This window comes from Pleurodeles waltl, chromosome 10, assembly GCF_031143425.1.
Source record: "Pleurodeles waltl isolate 20211129_DDA chromosome 10, aPleWal1.hap1.20221129, whole genome shotgun sequence".
In the NCBI taxonomy this organism is placed as follows: domain Eukaryota; kingdom Metazoa; phylum Chordata; class Amphibia; order Caudata; family Salamandridae; genus Pleurodeles; species Pleurodeles waltl.
In genome coordinates, this window is record NC_090449.1 from 65,601,915 (window position 1) to 65,623,749 (window position 21,835).

Below are 21,835 nucleotides of genomic sequence, written 5' to 3' on the forward strand. Positions count from 1 at the left end.
TGCTGGTGATGCATGTCTCCTCGTAAGGAGTAATAGTCAGCTAGGGCGCCTGTCCAGAGTGGATGGTTCTCTTCTGTGACCATCTCTGGTGCTTTACTTGGATGTAAGCTGGGCCTTTGGCATGGAGGGTGTAGTGGGTAATGCATTGTGTCTTGAAAGGTCAGCATGGGGCAATGGCAAGCCAGTGGAGCACTTGAAGGGCCGGTGAGGTGTGGTGAAGGACATAGGTTTAGCAGACACAGCACTGATGTAGCTGTGGGCGGCATCATGTACACCCATCCATGGGACACTTTGTGTGGATGCAACTGTGAGAAACACTTGCTGATCGAGCTGTGGGTCATACTGATCTGGTGCTGTGGTGGAAGCCACCATGCTTATCTGGTTGTCGGAGCTACTGCACTGATCCAGCTGTGAGAGACACCATGTCAGCCCATCCAGGGGACGCACTGTGCTGATAGAGCTGTGGGCCATGCTAGGCTGGTGCTGTGGTGAGACCCACAGAGCTGATCCAGTTGTAGGAGACACTGAATTGATTTAGCTGTGAGAGACTCTGTCCTGATCAATGCACAGGATACACCTTGCTTATCAAGGCATAGGATGAAAAGTGCTGAACCAGCTATGGGATGCTCTACGCTGATCAATGCAGAGGACACACTGTGCTGATCAATGCAGAGGACACTCTGTGCCGATCCTTGGAGAGGACACTGTGCTGCTCCTTGCAGAAGACATACTGTGCTAATCCTTGGAGAGGACACTCTGTGCTGATCCATGGAGAGGACACTGTGCTAATCCTTGGAGAGGACACTCTGTGCTGATCCATGGAGAGCACACTGTGCTGCTCCTTGCAGAGGACACACTGTGTTGCTCCTTGCAGAGGACACTGTGCTGCCCCTTGGAGAGGACACTCTGTGCTGATCCATGGAGAGGACACTGTGCTGCTCCTTGCAGAGGACACTCTGTGCTGATCCTTGCAGAGGACACACTGTGCTGATCAATGCAGAGGACACACTGTGCTGATCAATGCAGAGGACACACTGTGCTGATCCATGGAGAGGACACTGTGCTGATCCTTGGAGAGGACACTCTGTGCTAATCCTTGGAGAGGACACTCTGTTCTGATCCATGGAGAGGACACTGTGCTAATCCTTGGAGAGGACACTCTGTGCTGATCCATGGAGAGGACACTGTGCTGCTCCTTGCAGAGGACACACTGTGTTGCTCCTTGCAGAGGACACTGTGCTGCTCCTTGGAGAGGACACTCTGTGCTGATCCTTGAAGAGGACACTGTGCTGCTCCTTGAAGAGGGCACTGTGCTGCTCCTTGCAGAGGACACTGTGCTGCTCCTTGCAGAGGACACTGTGCTGATCCATGGAGAGGACACTGTGCTGATCCATGGAGAGGACACTGTGCTGCTCCTTCAGAGGACACTCTGTGCTGTTCCTTGGAGAGGACACTGTGCTGCTCCTTGGAGAGGACGCTGTGCTGCTCCTTCAGAGGACACACTGTGCTGATCCTTGCAGACGTAACTCTGTGCTGACCCTTGGAGAGGACACACTGTGCTGATCCTTGGAGAGGACACACTGTGCTGATCCATGGAGAGGACACTGTGCTGATCCTTGGAGAGGACACTCTGTGCTGATCCTTGCAGAGGACACACTGTGCTGCTCCTTGGAGAGGACACTGTGCTAATCCTTGGAAAGGACACTCTGTGCTGATCCTTGGAGAGGACACTGTGCTGATCCTTGCAGAGGACACTCGGATAACCCTGTGCTGATGCACTTACGTGACTCACTGTGCCCTTCGGGCTGTGGAACCCACTATCCTGATGAAGTTGTAAGACACACTGGGCTTGATTACAACTTTGGCGGAGGGGGTTAATCTGTCCCAAATGTGACGGATATCCCGCCCGCCGTATTACGAGTCCATTACATCCTATGGAACTCGTAATACGGTGGGCGGGATATACGGCACATTTGGGACGGATTAACCCCCTCAGGCCCATTGTGCCCATGTAGACACAGGACACGCAGTGTTGACCAAGATGTTTGGCTCACTGTGGTGAAGCATGCAATGGCCACACTGTGCTGGTCCAGCTGTGGGACTTGCTGTGTAGTTCCAGTCATCAGAAGCATTGTTCTAATCCAGCTGTGCGAGTCACTGTGTAGATTAGGTTCCAGCCATGGGTCTCTAGCTGTTAGGATCCAGTTGTGGGTTCACTGCGCTGCTCCAGCTGTGGGACTTGCTGTGTGAACTCAGTGTTTTTATCCTTTCATAAATCATGCTGCGCCGTGTGGTTATGGGGCACACCTACATTGTACTAATCAATTTGTGAGACAACTACATGTTCTAATCCATCTTTAGGATACACTGGCCACACTGTTGACCTACGAATAGAACACACTGTACTGCATCACTTGTGGGACTCACTATATTCCTCCTTCTGTAGAGAATGCTGTGCTGACTGACTGTGAGGCTTTGAGCTGTGGGAATCACTGGGTGGTTCTTGCTGCGGGATTCAGTGCTTTGATCCAATTGTGGGTCACTCTGCTGACCCCGATGTAGAACTCACTGCTCTGATCCATTTATAGGACACACTGTACTGATCCAGCTGTGGGGCTCACTGCTCTGAAACAGCAGAACACGCTGCTGATCCAGCTGTAGGACTCACTGCTCAGATCCATTTATTGGACACACTGTACTGATCCAGCTGTGGGACTCACTGCTCTCATCCAGTTGTATGACTCCCTGTGCTGATCCAGCTGTGAGGCTCACTGCTCTGATCAAACAGTAGAACACGCTGCTGATCCAGCTGGAGGGAACAGACTGCTGATCCAGTTGTAGGACACACTGTGCTGGTGAAACTGGTGAACACCGCGCGCTGATCCAGATGTGGGACTCACCGCTCTGATGAAATTGCAGGACATGCTGCTGATCCAGGTGGGACACGGCCCCGGGACACACTGTCTTGATCCAGCAGTGGGACTCACTGCTCTGATCCAACTATAGAACACACTGCTGATGCTGCTGTGGGGCACACAGTGCTGATCCAGATGTGGGACTCACCGCTCTGATGAAATTGCAGGACATACTGCTGATCCAGGTGGGGGACACACAGTGCCCCGGGACACACTGTCTTGATCCAGCAGTTGGACTCACTGCTCTGATCCAACTATAGAACTCACTGCTGATGCTGTTGTGCGGCACACAGTGCTGATCCAGATGTGGGACTCAATGATCGCATCAAATTGTAGGGAATAGTGCTGATCCAGGCGGAGGACACACTGTGCCGTTGCAGTTGTAGGACACACTGCTGGTCCAGGTGTGGTACTCACTGAGAAGATTCAGTCGTGGGAGTGGGATGCGCTTTTCAGAGAAACAATGGACGAAAAGACAGACCAGAACTGTTGAAATCTGAACCCGGGCCTGCCCCTTCCAGGGAGGCACGTCCTGGAAGAATGCCTGACGGGATGTTTGTCAGTTTCAGCCCATGTGCAGCCGCCTCGGGGTGCAAGGGCCCTGCCCTCTCCTCCCAGGATGTGCCTCGTTATACAGCGCTGGGCGCTCTTCCCTCGTGTGACCGGACTCAGACAGCTGGTGACACCCTGAGTGTGGTAGACAACTTGGGCGCCAAAGATGTCAGGTGGTTTAATGCTGGAAGAATGTTCTAGAAGAGATAGTTCCAGAACAAAACCAGGGATGACATGTGGAGTCCTTTGTCTCACTTTGTCTTTATGTTTGCCTACACAAAGTAAACTGTTGATTGGTGCTGAGATCTAAGTTGTTATGGCCACGTAAGTGAATGACATCATTTAATCATCCGCAGAAGGATGGAAATCCGAGGCAGCCCTGATGGAGTCAGAACCTGTTAAACCAACTAAACCGCTTTATTCTGCAGCTGGTGAACAGTCTACTGCGCCTCACCTTGAATGCCCTGAGCTGACTTCACGCCTGACAAGATCTCAGGGTTAAAACATTATTGTAAGTAACTAATTATTCTGCCCACTTGTCCACCTTTGCATTTTTGGGGCCAGAAATTTGACATTTGGTATCAGTTTTTCTTCTTCATGCTTCTCAAAATCCATGCTGATCAATTTTAGCTTAGGGATTTTTATAGCGCCTACTCAGTCAAAGCTGTCTCAAACAGCTAAATGTTTCAATGAGGGGGCAATACCCCTTAGGAGCTTGGTAGCCTCGGTAGGCACTGAGCCAGGAGTCTGTCTATATGTTATCTGTTCCATAATGTATACCTCCTCAATGTCACAACCATATTTCCACCATTCCAGGAAGATGGAGGAGTTATTTTCGCCATTTTAGCGATATATGTGCTAATTTGAATGGTTTGTCAGGAAGTTTAGATGTAAGCGTATCAATTTCTGGGAGAATTACTTAAAGGAAGCTTTTACGTTATCGTACTCACAGATTTTTTTAATAAAGTGCATGTCCACTGTTTCCGACACCACAATGCACTGGGTCAATGTTATTGGTCCAAATGGAGAGCCTGACTTTAAGCTCTCCAGCCCCCCCCCAAAAAAGGGGTTACAGATTAACATGCACTGACACCTATCAAACTGAGGGTGAGGGTGATCTGGCCATTCCATGACAATAATAATGTTTTACATGTGCAAATGAATACACTACAATACATGTGTAAGTTATTTTTGTGGGGACTGAAAACTGAAGTGCATGATTTTGCAAAGCATTGTGGTTATGCAAATATAGCATTTCTGGGTCCTGCTGCCCCATCCCCCTTGCCTTTGAGGTGCTGAATTTCTCTCTATCTATAATCATGGTCAGGTATCCTTACTTTGTATTTATTCTGTTTTGTTCAGCACATTGCTAGGTTCCACTTCACACCAGTGTGTGCAATGTGGCCCAGGATAATAGATCCATACCACATTCTCCAGACATCCAGATAAGTAAAGTTAGTTTGAATATAAGTATAATTAATTTACAAAGTCAACGTTTTTCCTGAAACTTTGACATGCATCTAGATCAGGCTTCTACTGTGAGTAGCTCCTGAGCAACTGGTAGCTCTCCAGCTACCTTTGAGTAGCTTTCTGCGTGCAGACAGACCTACTAAACTTGAAGCATTTGCTTGTTTAAATTAATATGTGTATACCAAAATAGAAATGTGTGCATTCGAGACGAACACGTGTATTTTCAGAAGTCATAAACTGACGTCTGGAGAAAAATGGTCGAATTTCCAAAATATATTTGAATGATGAATCATGCAGAGTTGGGGCGACCTAGCACTGTTATGTATCACCGATGTGGAGGTATTCAACAATGACAAACCTTTTTTGCCATTAATGCTGACAACCGTGCCTGGTGCACTGAGGCGATCACTGCTTGTAATCTTGCTTTGGTGGCCACTAATGTGATCTTCTCTGCTGTGGTCACCACTGCAACTCTAACAATATCAGTCGATCAGGGTGATCTTAATTTAACCCCAGAAGCTCTTTTCGCAGGAAAGGTTGGAGACCCCAGACCCTGCCAGAACCTATACTGGTATCTCTAATGTGGAATGGCCGGACCCATGCCAGGTTTTAGGGTCCTTAAATAAATGTATTTAAATACAATGAACCTAAATGGAAATTAGTGACATAGTCAGTTCCTATTCTGATAATCTGGTGTGCATCCAATCCTCCTGGACCTAATCTGGACACCCCAGTACTAAAGGTTTATTTTAACTCTTTGGATGGGACACACTGAATTTTTGTCATTTATTTGTCAATTCTCGTGTGTTGAAGTATTACTAAGTACCTTTTTGTCAATAAGGGGTAGCCGGTGTAACAGGTAATCCCCTAGGCTCGTCTTTCACTACCCATGGCAGTGTCCTTGCTACTCATGGTCTTGGGGGGTGAAGAGAGACCCAAGAAGCAATTAGGGATGGGATGGGGTCATCCTTGTGATGCCATCGCTGGTCAAACCGTGTGTAATAGTACTTTCGATACACCTGGCACTTCGGGAAATTGACGTCCACGTGCGTACAGCGCTCAGATGCCCTTGCCCCTAGGGGTTGGCGCTATAAATGCCATTACTAAATAAAACATAGAAAACCCGGTTTAGGTGTGGTTGTCACATCAGTATCCAGGCGCACTGCCTGGCAGAGCCAAGGCACTACTGATTAAAGGCAAGGCTTGAACAGCGAAAAAAGACTTTCATCAGAGATGATCCACTGTAATCCACCCTGGTATTAAGAGATTAAAACGAGGTTGGAGAAATGGAGCGCAGCCTTGTGCCAGGCTCCTGGGCGACATGCGCCAGCCTCCTCCGTAAGGTACCAGGGCACGAGTGTCTATCAGTAGAAGCTGTTACCCTTGGCTTGCTCTTCAATACCCCTGGCACTGCCCTTGTTACCTTTGGTCTCAGCAGTCATGGCTTTGGTGAACTGACTCCACATACAAGAATGATGGGTCACCTCAGGGTCAAACCAGGGGATCCAAAGAGCTCCTTCAAGAAGGCGAAATATGTAAGATGTCATGGAAATGAATATGTCGCGATATGAGGCAAAACACGTTTATTCTGTGTTACAATACCTCGTCCAGATGTGCTCACTACAACGCAATGCCCTTATTGTGGGAACATATACAAACCCTTATGGATGTAATCTGCACAATGTTTGGTTGATTAGGAATGAGTGGAAGTAAAATGATTTAAATATTGTGAGATCTTTCTAGTGTCATAAGTGTATGGATGGCTGACGCAAAGGACATCTGTTTTTTTATGAATTATAAAACGTATTTTTCTTTAGTATTTACCTAGTGCATACATCTTTGGGGTTCAAAGTGCCACGCAATATCACTTTAAGGTTTTTCTGAAATACATTTCTTAGAGTTTGGAGTGGTACTGGAAGTGCATTTTTTTTATTCTATGCAGGACACTAGTTGTCCACTCAATAAATGCGTTTGTTGAGGGAAAGGGTCTGTTCTTATTATGAAGACATGTATTTTCCCCGCAGTAAGACTTGTATATACTCCCACAATAATAAAATGCATGTATTCCCTAAATAAAGAGGTGTATTTATTCCCACAATAAAGTGCTGTATTTATTCCCTCAATGAAGGCTTGTATATGCTCTCACAATAAGGACATGCATTTATTCACACAATAAAGAGGTGTATGTATTCCCTCAATAAATAGGTGCATTTATTCCCACAATGAAGATTTGTACATGCTCCCACAATAAGGACATGTATTCCCACAATAAAGTGGTGTATTTATTCCCACAATAAAGGCTTGCATATGTTCCCACAATAAGGACATGCATTTAGTCCCAGAATAAAGTGATGTATTTATTCCCACAATATAGACTTGTATATGCTCCCACAATGAGCACAAACTCCAGTAAGACGTGTATTTCCGTCCACAGTACCACTATCACTTGATATCACCAGCGGCACGGACAGTTCTTGAACCAGCCAGTGAACCGAAACAGAGCTCCTTCCATGCATGTTACTAACCTTTACAAGGATTGTTTATTTTTTGTGGATGGTTTCATTTGTGAGTCACGTTATGTTTTGTGTTTTGTCAAGAAAATACTGCAGAGCTTGCAGACGATACCTGGCCTACATGGCCTCTCGCCCGGGCCACAGGGCCTTACGTCACGAGACAGAAGCTGAAGCTGTGCCGTGATTTTCTAAATTATGTGTCCAGTGGTTGATGCTTTAGCATTTGAATCAAATGCAATGTATGTGTCATGTTCTGTGGTATTATTTCCCAACCAGTATCACAGTTTAGCATGTTTAGGGCCTCAAATTAGAGGCCCTAGCACCACCGGAACATCACTTTTTGCTACGATTTGGTGGTACTGTGCCATTTTCCATATTTACAAGGCGACGATAACCCACCTTGCGTGGCGTAACGCCACCTTGTAAATATGGCCCCTCCGACAACGTTTTTTGCAGCAGAGGGGCGTGGAATGGATGTTGCAGTTGGCGTTCCACCGCAACAGCTGTTGCATTTTGATGGCGCCCCAGATTTACAAGAAGGGCAAATCTGAGGTAGCACCAAAAACTAACACCACCCCAGGGGTGGCGTTAGAATGGCGCTAGGAGAAGAAATAATTGTATTTCTCCTTGTTTTTGCTTTTCCTGTGTGTGCTGCATTCTGCAGCACAAATACGAAGAGCAAAACGCCATGAATGATTGTTGATGTGCAGGAAGGTGGCTCTTCCTGCACACAAACAATCATTAAATGCTGACGATTTGTTACTCCGCAGCACACATAGAACTACCAAAGCGGCATTAATGATTATGTGCAGCAAGGGACACTTCCTGCACATGGGCAATCATTCCCTGCAACGCAGACATCCTTGAACTATCGAGCACGGGTGCCTGCATTGGCGCTGGCACATAATTTTACTACTATCACTAGGGCAATCGCAGGGGTGCGCCATAATACGGCGCATCCCAGCTTTTCTGAAGTGATGCAGCACGGCACTGCCAGTTTTGGTGCAGTACTACCATGCACCCCTTTTTAATAAATGAGGCCCTTATTGGTGTAAAAATGACGTAAAAGAGATCCCAGTGTGTTCAAGAGAACATTGGGATTTTTTTACTTTTTTTTCTTGAGGAGAGGCAGACATCTGCTGCCAAAAAACAAAAGTAAAAAAAAAAAATCGGGGCGAAAATGATGCAGACATTCAGCTGATAAAAAGTAGAGTGTGATGCAGGACCAATTAATAGTCTACGTTGCATTGAGAGGGAGAAACACCACTTTGTGTTATCATTTAGAAGTTATTTTTGTCTCCCTGGGGAAAACCAGAATACGTGCCACAGAATCCCTACTGTGATGTTTGACTGAGGCCTGTTCTATTGCAGATAAAGTATCTTTCCCCAGAAGTTGTAAACGAATTTCATTTTTGTTTTCTACATGTGATTTCCTCTAGATAAAGGTGTGAAGGAGGAGGTAAGAAAAAGTGAAAAAGTTGGGGGGTGCGGTGCGTGTGTAGTATCTGCAACCTCGTCTCGAATCCCCATGCGGCCCGTGTGCTGATGTCTGTCCTGGGTGAACAAGAAATAAAGCGGGACTGATGAAATGACCAGATCTTGCTGAAGATTGTGACTTGTGCTCCAAATGCGGCAACTCTGCAACCGTGTGAACAACGAAGCAGCTGCGGAACCGCACAATTTCAGGGTCACCCGTAAACCCCACCTGTCCAGAACGCTACAGGCTGTGACCCAAAAGATGAATATACCCATGTAATGCACACCCCTTCTTTTAAGCCAGGAGAAACGGTGAACGGGCTTTTTCGCTTGTGTTAAAAAAATATTCCTGACAATCTGTTTCAGTGTCATAATTCTTATAAAGATTTCAAAGAGTCAATCGACCATTGTGACCTTAAACTTGCTGGTTGGTGAATGCGCCAGTAGAGATAGTTGTGTTACCCATCTGTTTGTCCCAGCTCGTCCTCCCAGATGTCCCTGCCTGGTACTTCCTCCTTGTCCACGCGTCCCCTCTTGCATTAGGTTCTGTTCTCTAGCGCCTCGAAGTTTGGGGATTGCTGTGCGTTAATCTGGCGCGAAGTTTCACTTCAGTGGTGTTCTGATCTGCTGTCTTTCTTGGGAATTCCCCGCCAGCTGGATTTAAATCGCTTCTCAATGCTCCTTAAAGTAACCATTATTCTCTCTGCTCTACTAAAGCGCTTCGTGAAAGCGATGCATGGAAATGTTTTGATAAATAAACTGGGAACCGTTGATCACGATGTCCCCGACCCTTACAAAACATGATGGTGCTTGGAAAGTGGATGAGGATAGACATTAGGACAAGCGGTCGGGTAAAAACGAGCTGATGTGCTGCTGTGTTCGCCCCAGTGGTGTGAGGTTTTGTATAGCTCCTCGCGCTCCGTCTAGCCGCTTGGTCTTCAGGTTTCGATGTGGGCTCTAAGGATACCCTCGACCTCGGGTCACAGGCCTTTGCCTTCCATCACCGCACCTTTTTATATGATTCCTTTTGTGATTATTGCGAATGCACGTACCTTATAAGCACGTGAATGAACGAAGCGCCTTGTTAAAGCACTTATATGGTCGCCTTTATATTGATATAAAACTCGCCTTTTCTGTTCTCTGGTCACGCATAGGGTATAGCTGAGCTGGTTGAGGGCCTGCTGATAATAACCGGATGTAGGTCACGTGCTCAAATCCAAAGTGCATTAACCGGCTCATCCTTGTAAGATCATCAGCCTGTGCTAATGCCATTTGTTTAAGCACCCTATACATCTAAACATGGCCTCGTGCCCAGCCTATATACATCTAAACATGGCCTCGTGCCCCGCATTTATATACATCTAAACGGGTTCTCGTGGCATGCCCTTGTGCACAGCCTATATACTTCTAAAGATGCCCTCGTACCCAGCCTTTATACATCTCAACACGTCCTCTATACATCTAAAGGGGTCCTCGTGCACAGCCTATATACATCTAAACATGTCCTCGTGCCCAGCCTATATACACCTAAACATGGCCTCGGGCCAGGCATTTATATACATCTAAACGGGTTCTCGTGGCATGCCCTTGTGCACAGCCTATATACTTCTAAAGATGCCCTCGTACCCAGCCTTTATACATCTCAGCACGTCCTCTATACATCTAAAGGGGTCCTCGTGCACAGCCTATATACATCTAAACATGTCCTCGTGCCCAGCCTATATACACCTAAACATGGCCTCGGGCCAGGCATTTATATACACCTAAACGGTTTCTCGTGACATGCCCTTGTGCCCAGCCTATATACTTCTAAAGATGCCCTCGTACCCAGCCTATATACATCTCGACACGTCCTATATACATCTAAACGGGTCCTCGTGCACAGCCTATATACACCTAAACATGTCCTCGTGCCCAGCCTATATGCGCATCAACATGGCCTCGGGCCAGGCATTTATCTACATCTAAACGTGTCCTCGTGCCAATCCTATATACATCTCAACATGTCCTCGTGCCCAGTCTATATACATCTAAACATGGTCTCGTGCCCAGCCTATATACATCTAAACATGGCCTCGTGCCCGGCATTTATATACATCTAAACGGGTTCTCGTGACCTGCCCTTGTGCCCAGCCTACATACTTCTAAAGATGTCCTCGTGCACAGTCTATATACATTTCAACATGTCCTATATACATCAAAACGGCTTCTCGTGCACAGCCTATCTACATCTGAACATGTCCTCGTGTCCAGCCTATATACACCTAAACATGGCCTCGTGCCAGGCATTAATATACATCTAAACGGGTTCTCGTGACATGCCCTTGTGCCCCGCCTGCACACTTCTAAAGATGCCCTCGTGCCCAGTCTATATACATTTCAACATGTCCTATACACATTTAAACGGCTTCTCGTGCACAGCCTATATACATCTAAACATGACCTCGTGCACAGAGCAGTGCTTGAAATGGAGAAACAGAAGTACAGGTACTTTGTACCAGAGTACCTGCTTGTTTCCGAGAAATGCCGGCACAAAAGTATTACGTTTTTCTTGAGAAGTGCAGGTACTCTCCCTCGCAAAATAAAAAAAGTGCTGGTACTCAGTACCGGACAGTACCGGCCCATTTAAAGCACTGCACAGAGTATGTACATCGAATCATGTCTTTGTGCACAGGGTCCTTAGCGCAGAGAAACCCCACAGCGAGGAGCACACTTCTCAGAGGAAGTGAACTTCCTGCAAAACAGTGCCATGAAGCTGACTGCCCCAAGCCCCCATCGTGGGCCGGAGGGGGCGCGCGGGTGTGTGTGTGGGTGGGTGTTTGTGTGTGTGATGGTGGGGGGTGTGATTGGTACATTCTTGCCACGCCAACGAAAACAACTAATATAAAGGGAAGAAGGGTGAACTCGGAAAGCATTTTCAAAAATGTGAATTTTCACTCCAGACTCTAACTTCATATTTAATTTAATTTCACTCCAGTTGATCCAACAAAGTAGAATGAAATGCAGCCCATAAACAAAGCCAAAAATAAGGAGTGCACGTTAGTACCCGCTCGTGTTGTGTGATTATTTTGGGGGGGGCGGAGGGGGAGTTCGTAGATGATTATTTACTAAAGTTAGCCGAATAAGGTGTACTTTCAGAAATATAGAATAAGTACCACAAGGAATACAACAAACATCTACCACTGTAAAATGATTTCAGCGCTAACACATCAGAGCTCCCTGGAAAATACTCTTTTTGTTTCAAATTAATACTGACGTAAAAACTATTTTAACTTAAACATGTACATCGCTCGTGTCTGGAGAGGGAGATGTGCTCGAGTACCAGCAGTGTCATGGACAGACCGGGAGATCGGAGTCCTAATCCCAATTTCCACACGCAGCGCGTGATCCTGGGCACATACTTTTTTCCTCTTTGCCTTGGTACCCCTGTTTGTCACAGTTTGAAGCGCTTAGAAGCAGTTACCTCTCCCCTCGCGCCTCTAGGCACATATTAAGCGCTCACATCTCGAGGTCTCACCTGTGTATGTTCAAGGTCCTGGGATAAAGGTGGCCTGTGCGCCGTCAGGGGGTGGGTGCCTGGGGGCACAGGTGAGTGCCTGGGGTCGCAGGGGGGTTTGGGGGCTTGTCAATGAGCGCTTGTGAGATCCTGACTCTGGGATGTGCTTTAAGGCTGTCTCCTGGAGAGGTCCCCGGCCGCTGCTGCCTCCTCTCTTGTCTCTGATGCTCTGAGAGGATAAGTGCCCGTCAAGGACGCCTTCCCCTGCTCCTTACCTCACTGCCCTCAGGCAAAACAACTAACATTGGACGCTCAGCCTCGTTGTGCAAAGAAAGCGGCTCGACAGCGCCACCTACCGGCCAAAGCACGGATAACAGCAGCAACAGGCCCTCTCCGGTACCATGGCGCCACCTAATGACAGCACACTGCCTGTTGACCCAGTCAATTCCAAACATCACGAAAAGACCCAGCCCTGCCTAGCAGCACCCCCTACCCACCAAGCCCTACACAACAGAACCACTAACCGACTAAGTCCACAGCCCTACCTAGGTATACAGATCTACCCCCTGACAGGGTCGGACTGGCCTATGAGGCAATCAGGCAGTGCAGGATGGGCTGGTCTGACAGATTTGTGTGGGCCGGAATTTTTAGAAATTGTGAGCTGGCTTTTACTGTTGATTTCACTGATAGTACAACTTTTTTAGTTTTCTGCTTCGCTAATTGGGCATGGGTGGCTCTTTCATTAGTGCAGAGGAGCAGCGGCACCCTGCAGCAGCTGCAAACCTTTTACTACAAATTATAATAAACTATGTTTATTATTGTGTTTTAGTAAAAGGGGTTGGGCCATGGGGTGACGAGCAGAGAGGGGGAATGCACAACACTCCCCTTCAGTGCGCATGTGTCTTGGGCTGGCCAAACACACATGCGCACAGGGCTCTCTCCAGCCCAGCAACGCAGTTGAGCAGCTCTGAGCAGCATCAGGATAGGCCACAAGGCAGGCTGAGAGAGAAGAGTAGCAGGGCACAGTGTGGCATGGCGGCGGGAAGGTAAGTGTTTATTTTTATTTTTTTTCAATTAATTTAATTTTTATTTCCCTATCCCCCCTGTGGGCTGTCCCACCCCTTCTGCATGCTGTGAGCTGCCACTGTAATTGGGGCACTTTTATTTTGGTGCCCGGCCCTATTTTAACCCCACGCCGACCCTGCCTGTCGACCAGCTGCATTTTAAGAGCAACACATGTTAAGAGCAGCACATGTGGATTCACTGCAAATCTACTGCACCACATAACAAGCCAGCTCTGGACAACAGCACAACCTGCTGACCCATGAGTTCAAGAGCAAGACATACTGACTCACCCTGGGCATCAGCACCACCTAATAACCCTCTCCAATTCCACAGCACCACCTACTGACCCAGCCCTGCACAATACCACCTCCCGCTGACCCACACCAATTCCACAGCACCACCTACTGACCCAGCCCTGAACAATACCACCGCCCGCTGACCTACTACAATTCCACACACCACACACTGACCTAGCCCTGCAAAGCCTGCTGATGCATCCAAGGCCACAGCACCACCCAGCTCTGGACTACAGCACTGCCTTCTGAGCTCAACACAAGTCCATGGCCCATCTACCTCGACCCTGCCCCTCAGTTACAAGAGCCTGAGCCACCATCTATTGTCAAAGGCCAGAGTACTCACTCATGACACACATGGGGCCAGTGGTGGCTGGTGAACTCACTGACTGGAGTGAGTCAGAGAAACTTCTTCTAGTGGAATATGGGGCAGGAGGGTTTTCCCTAGTAGAATTTTGAAAAAATGGGCCAAATCGTTCAGTTACTTTCTATTTTCAGGGTCAAGCCTGTGAGAGACTATTGTTTACAGAGAGGGCTTGGAGCCCGCCCATTCCTTGCCATTGGTCTGCTTCAGCATCACTCATGTTTGCAGCCATCCTAATTGGCCACTGCAGCCAAAACATCACTTCCAATGCTTTTTTGTGGAGCAGGGACCAAGCACAGATTGATTCAACTTAATCAGTCCACTGCTCCTGACGTGCTGAAGGTACTATTTTGTCTGTCCACCGCACCCTCCCATGCGTCGCCGTCACACGGGCGCTCCAAGAACTGGAAGACATTACCTATCCCTTCACTGCTCTCAGAAAGTAACTCAGTGGCCGGCCATTGCATGATAGCCTTGTGACTATGAAAAATCACACTAAATAATGCCCTGGAGTTCATTCGTGATGGGCTGTGTAAAGTGTTTTAATTTACTTGCATGCCTGAAATATCTGTGAAACATCACAAGTAAAGTTACAGAACTGCTTCAGTCTGCCAAGAACAAAGGCTTTCTTTATGAACAGCGACAAACAGGGGTAAACAATGAAATTCATTGGCACACTGGCAGCTTTCTGGCTCATCCTGCGTCCCAGAGGCAGTAGGTCATATTGAATTCCAACAATGATAGCTACAAATATTTTCTTTGTGCTGTCAAAACATTGACTTTATAAGGTTGCACTTCGGGGGTGTACTGACCATGCCAGCAGGAAGCTAACACCCGAGCAGGGCCGACTCTAGCTGATGGCTCCCCGTGCGACAATCTTTTTTGGTGCCCACTTCCCCTCATCACCTCCTCCTCATAGTCCCACACTACCACCTGCCAAATGTGCCCCTTATCTCCCCATAGCCCCTCTCACATACATTGCATTTGTTTTAAAGCCCTGGCAAAGGCTGGCTTTAATAATCCACTCAGCTATCCACATAAAATACAGATCAGTTCTCTGCAGCAGGCACGTTAACCCGTTGGGCTATTTTATGAGGAGTCAAAACTGCCATTGGACAAAAGTCTGATCTCTCTCTCTAGCAGGAACATTAATCACAAGAGTTCTGCTGATCTTTTTATTGGTGTCTGAAAGCTGAATGCACAGGTGCTTTCAAATCGCAGATTGTTTCTAAACACAGCGCCTCGATCCGCTCCCGCCCGCCCTCCAGGTCAGTGCCCCCACCCACGTCAGCGCCCAGTGCGGGCCCACTGGCCCTCACAGCCCTAAAGCCGGCCCTGCACCCGAGCGCGTGCAGGCAAGCCAGCTGTGGACGGAATCCAAAGCTACCTTGAAGGCAAAGCCTGTAGGCACGCGCGCTACAGGATCTTGGCAGCCGCTTCTTGGAATGGCTACTCTGCCCCTTGACTACTGCAGTGTTAGTCATTATCAGCGTTTAATCGTAAAGCGGCAGCACATGGTTTCAAGCTCCCTCGCGTATTTTGTTATAATTTCCTCTGTACATGTTTTTTTATCACACAGCAACGTCATCGCCCTCATTTCTTTTGACAATGTTGCACAGCATCGCCCAAAGTCATTGACAAAGTCAATACGCCACAAACGCTCGTCTTTTTGCTTTGCCAATGCTGGTTATCTAAAATGTCACTTGTCTTAAAGGCAGCTCTGAAAGTGCACCTATGAAACATCCCAATGAGGTGAGGAGATTGGCTGTTTCTGCCTGCATGCAGCTGTGCTCTCGATCAGTAGAACACATAGCGCTCCGAGGCCTTTCACCCAGTACTTTTATGAGGCGCATCAACAGAGCACTGCCATGGGTACATCGCCGAGCGATCTAGAGGGGGCCCATTGTCCACATGAGTCCCCTACTGTACATCACATGCTTCCCATTTATAAAGGCCACTAGAGCCCCCTGCTGGACATTATGACGTGTTTCATTAATGCACACCACCCCATGGTGAAATATCGAATGTTTGCAGGAGTGCTGTGTGGAATGCACGCATGCCTGGTTTCTGTCTGTCAACTTGGATTAATGAAATCGAATGTTTGCTGGAGTGCTGTGTAAATGCATGCATTCCTGGTTTCTGTCTGTCAGCTTGGATTAATGAAATCGAATGTTTGCTGGAGTGCTGTGTGAATGCATGAGTACCTGGTTGCTGTCTGTCTGCTTGAAGCACTGAAATCGAATGTGCCTCGTTGCTGTCTGTCAGCTTGAAGCAGTGAAATCGAATGTTTGTTGGAGGAGTGCTGTGTGAATGCATGCATGCCTGGTTACTGTCTGTCAGCTTGAAGTAGTGAAATCGAATGTTTGCAGGAGTGCTGTGTGAATGCATGCATGCCTGGTTTCAGTCTGTCAGCTTGAAGTAGTGAAATCGAATGTTTGCAGGAGTGCTGTGGGAATCCATGCATGCCTGGTTTCAGTCTGTCAGCTTGAAGCAGTGAAATCGAATGTTTGTTGGAGGAGTGCTGTGTGAATGCATGCATGCCTGGTTACTGTCTGTCAGCTTGAAGTAGTGAAATCGAATGTTTGCAGGAGTGCTGTGTGAATGCATGCATGCCTGGTTTCAGTCTGTCAGCTTGAAGTAGTGAAATCGAATGTTTGCAGGAGTGCTGTGTGAATGCATGCATGCCTGGTTTCAGTCTGTCAGCTTGAAGTAGTGAAATCGAATGTTTGCAGGAGTGCTGTGGGAATGCATGCATGACTGGTTGCTGTCTGTCAGCTTGAATCAATGAAATAGAATGTTTGCAGGAGCGCTGGGGGAACGCATGCATGCCTGGTTGCTATCTGTCATCTTAAAGTAGTGAAATCAAATGTTTGCTGGAGGAGTGCTGTGTGAATGCATGCATGCCTGGTTACTGCCAGTCAGCTTGAATTAATGAAATCGCACGTTTGCAGGAGTGCTGTGTGAATGCCTGAATGCCTGGTTTCAGTCTGTCAGCTTGTGGTAGTGAAATCGAATGTTTGCAGGAGTGCTGTGTGAATGCATGCATGGCTGGTTGCTGTCAGCTTGAATTAATGAAATCGAATGTTTGCAGGAGTGCTGTGTGAATGCATGCATGCCTGGTTGCTGTCTATCTCTTTTTTATTGCACTAAATATTGGCCCTATCGATGCCTTTAGTATGTCACTCCGAGCAAAACCAATCACCCCAAAGTGGTTTAGGCATACTTTGCCCCGGATGCAGACCTTAGCGTAGACATTCCTTGTGTGAATGACAGATATTTGGGACGCTTCATAGCCTCAATTAACTTAGCTGATAAGATGATGTGCACAATACATGTTCCAAAGGGCTCTATAATCTACTTGTTAAAAATCCTGAAGAAAACATTCGATTAATTCGAAATTGAAATGTTTCATTATAAAACTGTGCAAGAATACTGTTTAAACACTGACCAGTAAAACTGGTGCTTAAAAGAAGTGAATACTGTCCACAAAAACAGATGCGTAATGAGAAGTCTCTTAAAAGGCAACCGAGGCGCATGGATATGTGTGGTCCTTCTGACCAAGGCATTCATTTACATCCTGGTACGTGTATTCGAGTTTTGCACATCAGTACTACAAGTACCAGAATGCAGAAGGAAAAAGGTGTGTCCTGTACAATCAGTATTTCTAGGCCTGCCGAACCTGCTGTCTCTGCATTCCTGAAACGTTCTGTACTTTGACACCGCCTCCACAATAGCAGTTTTTTCAGTGACTTGAAAACAGCAATGCGCAAGTCACGAATCTCCGCAGATGACTGATCACTTGTAACTCGTGGATTTCGAAATAACTAACTGAGACAAAAGGCGACCTGTTTACAGCGAGATAAATCTTAAAGTCGATGAGCTGCAAATACCCCGCGATTCAGACTCACACCGTTACACCATGTTTAAAAAGCTACATTCTATGATCGCGTTAGAAATAACACAAGCCTGACTCAACCCTGCTGGAATCTCCGCAACAACACCTAGCTCACAAAAGTAAGAAGTGCCTCAACCGCCTGAGCTATCTGACGACCTCTAACGAATTATCTAGAGATTGGACTTTAGTTTCACAGCGACACCTGCTGGCCGTAACCAGGCTTCGTGACTCCAGATATCGGTAAAGCGCTACAATCTAATCTACCGATAAAATCGGTGTACCCTCGAAGCGACTTTAATTCTATAACGCCCCCTGTTGTCCTTTTTTAGGTACTCCATTTACCACCTGATCAAACTTATAAGGCCCAGCAACCGTCCAACTAAACAACCCGCATGGCACTGATACCTATAGCCCATTAAGGATATGAAGACCCTTGAAAACGTATAATAACAATACAATGCATGCAACGCATTAAATGACAGTGACATTCGTGGAGAATAAAATATATAGGGTAAAAGATGTCGCAAGTTTATTAGCTCTAGGGCAGTGCCTAATTTGAGCCTGTACCTGCCGGTGGGGGCACCGGCACTTAATTTTGGGGGCTGGCACTTATTTTTCTGCATCAGGCAATTACTGTGAGCAAAAGACACATATGGGAGTAAGAGGAAGTCGAAAAAGCATCAAAAAAGCTGAAAGCTGCAAGACTGCGTTGAAGGGGATGGGGCTGCTGTAAATGAATTAAAGAGATACAGCCTCGGTATTCCGTGCTTGCAAAGCATTGGCTACTGGCACATTTTTATTTACAAATAACTGCTCTAGGGCCCTGCAACAGTTCCCCTGCACCGGTGCTGACTTCGGTTGAAGGCGCCTTGTTCACAGGCATATTATGGTTTTAAAAGCACCTGCTGCAGCGTTCCTTGCCTCCAGCAATTTTCAGGCTACAATAAATATGCCAAGATAACTCTGGTGATTAATGTTTTGCCTGGTTGAGAGATCAGAGTTTTCTCTAGTGGAAGGTTTAAGGTAGCGCAGAGGCAGGGCCGGCTTTAGCGCTGGTGGCACCCTGTGCGACAGTCTTTTTTGGCACCCTCCACCCCATGACCACCTCCTCGGATTCACTCACTACCACCGGGCAAATGTGCCCCTGATCTCTCCACAGCCCCCCTTTCACAAACATTAATTTATTTTAAAGCATTTGTATAGGCTGTCTTTACTAATCCACTCAGCTATCTACATAAAATATAGGCCCATATTTATACTTCTGTTGCACTAAATTTGCGTCATTTTTTTAACGGAAATTTGATGTAAACCTAGCTCCATATTTATATTTTGATGTTAAAATATAGGAGTTTGCACCATTTTTTGGATGCGTGCATCTACCTTGCGTCAATGAGATGCAAGGTAGGCGTTCCCATCTAAAAAATGGTGCTATCCCCATAGCCCCATTTTTATCTCCCCCTGCTAAAATGATGCACAGGTGGGAGGAGTGGCTAAATAATGGTGCAAAGCTTGCTTTTTCACCATTATTTAACGCCTGGGTCAGACCAGGCATCAGGGGACCTGTGAACCTATTTCCATGGTTAAACATGATGGAATGGGTCCACAGGTGCCCTCCCCAAACCGCAGGAACACCCCAACCCCCACCAGAGGGACACCACTGGATGGGGGACCCAATCCCAGGTAAGTCCAGGTAAGTATTTTTTTTTTTTGCCATTGGGGGCCCTAACTTGGGGCCCCCAGCATGGCACAGGGTGCAATAGCCATGCCCAGGGGACACTTGTCCCCTGTGCTGGCCATTGGAGTGGTGGGCATGACTCCTGTTTTTTCTAAGACAGGAGTCATGTTTGTGGTGGTTGTGCACCAGAAAATGGCGCTAGTCTGGTTAGAGGTATTTTATTTGCCTCTAACCAGGCTAGCGTCATTTTTGTGACGCACAACCCCCTCCTTCCCTACTGCCAACCCCACACTGCTAGCGTCTTTTTTTAAGACGCTAGCCCAAGTGTAGCGATGGCTTGTGCCATTCCTTTAATATGACGCCCGGCTGGTGCGGTGGAATGGCGCAAGCCGGCGCTATACTTTTTGCGGCAAAAATGCATTTGCGCAAAAAGTATAAATCTGGGCCATAGTTTTGTTGTTTGCAGCAGGCAGATTAACCCTCTACGCTACTGAGTCAAAGCTGCTGCTAGACAAAACTCCCATCTCTCTCCCTAGCAGGAACATTAACCACAAAAGGTATCTTGACATTTTAATTGTTTCCTGAAGGCTGGATGCAAAATAAACTTTTCAGCAGGCACTTTTAAATCTCATGTTTCCTAAGTTATTGCTAAACACAGCGCACCCCTTAATCTAGGTCAGCACCCGGTGCGGCCGCACCACTCGCAAAGCCCTAAAGCGGGCCCTGCCGAGAGGGTTAATATGCCTGCTACAAAGAATGTATACACAAAGTGCAATTAATGCAACTAGGTCAGTGGGTTACTACTTTTGTCAAAGAGGTCCTTTTTTCCACCACCACGGATCGCAAGAAAGAATTAATGTGGTTTGTGAACCATCCCATGCAATAAAACTGACAGATTTGAACATTGGAATTCTGATTGCACCCAGAAAGCCCAAAATCCAAGATGGCCAATGTCCTGAACTAACACAGATGCACAGCGAAGATGATCCACAACAGTACCTTTCAAGTAAGCTCTGTGTCACAAGTTAAACACTTACCTAATGGACCGTCTAATGCTTGTGCTCTAATGCGCCAGATCGGTGTGCTTTAGTCTGCCCATTGTTTTTATTCAGCTCTTCAAACTGTTATGCCTGACTTTAAAATAGCGACGAACCACAAGGCTCTTGCAGGATTACAATAAGCGACTTCCATAGTCAACAAGCCTGGGCAATTACATTTAAAAACAAGCATTTGCAATGCAACGGGTCTGGCATTTGCTCAAGCTAGAGCTATTTGCGTTGTAAACTCCTAACCGGACTTTTCTTGCCACATAAATTGAAAGGAAAAAAACTAGTGTGATTGCGCTATGTAAAACGCAGTGCAGTCATGCTGAAATTAAAAACCAAAAAGATGAGCACGATCGCGCTATGTAAAACCCAGCGCGATCGCGCTGCGTGGAAAATAAAAATATAAATTAGTGCAGAAATCGGGCTGAAAACATGGAGCCTCCTATGTTTTCAGTAGTTGGCTGGTGTGCTCGAGGAGGGCTAAACACCGGAAAAGGTATGACGTATGCATTCCACTAATGAAATCAAGCAGATTTTAAAAGGCAAACCCAGGAACCAAGGAAAGTGACAATCGTGACATGGGGGTGGTTAAAAGCCCAAAGAGAGATTACAATAGGGATGGAGCGCTTGTGGGCTCGACCCTAAAAACATGATTGCCACAATGTCTTTCACCAATGGGCCTTAGTAATGCAGTGCATTATAGTAAATTGACAAAAAGAATGCATTCATGGGTAGATTATGACTTTGGTTGTGCCACAGAATGTGTCATGGAACTGAGTGGGGGAAAATAATCTATGGAAAATGAAACACCTGAAAGAAACAATGCCTAAAAGCATATCCTTCGTGATTAATCACAGACCTCTTCCTGTCAGCCCCCCAAACTCTTGAACTCCTGAACTTCTGTTGACCGGTGCAGAGAGCTACTATCCATCCTGGTTTGGAATCCTACTGATTTTGACTCCTTCACCCCAACTGTGCTCCTAGTGTCCTCTGTGAGCTTACCTAAGTCAGGCGGAAGTCAGCTAAGTGGAGTGCTAACTACCCAACTTGCATGTCCTCACTTGGTACCCCCCCT

At 46.9% G+C, this 21,835-nt stretch overlaps 1 protein-coding gene across 1 annotated transcript in view; it reads right to left on the reverse strand.

Annotated features, from left to right (window-relative positions):
• Nucleotides 1–12,681, reverse strand: part of SCNN1G (sodium channel epithelial 1 subunit gamma) — a 74,557-nt gene extending 61,876 nt beyond the window's left edge. The window contains exon 1 of the mRNA XM_069209672.1: nt 12,444–12,681. The gene's annotated coding sequence lies outside the window, so the exon portion shown is untranslated. The remainder of the gene's footprint in view (nt 1–12,443) is intronic.
• Between the last annotated feature and the right edge of the window lie 9,154 nt (nt 12,682–21,835).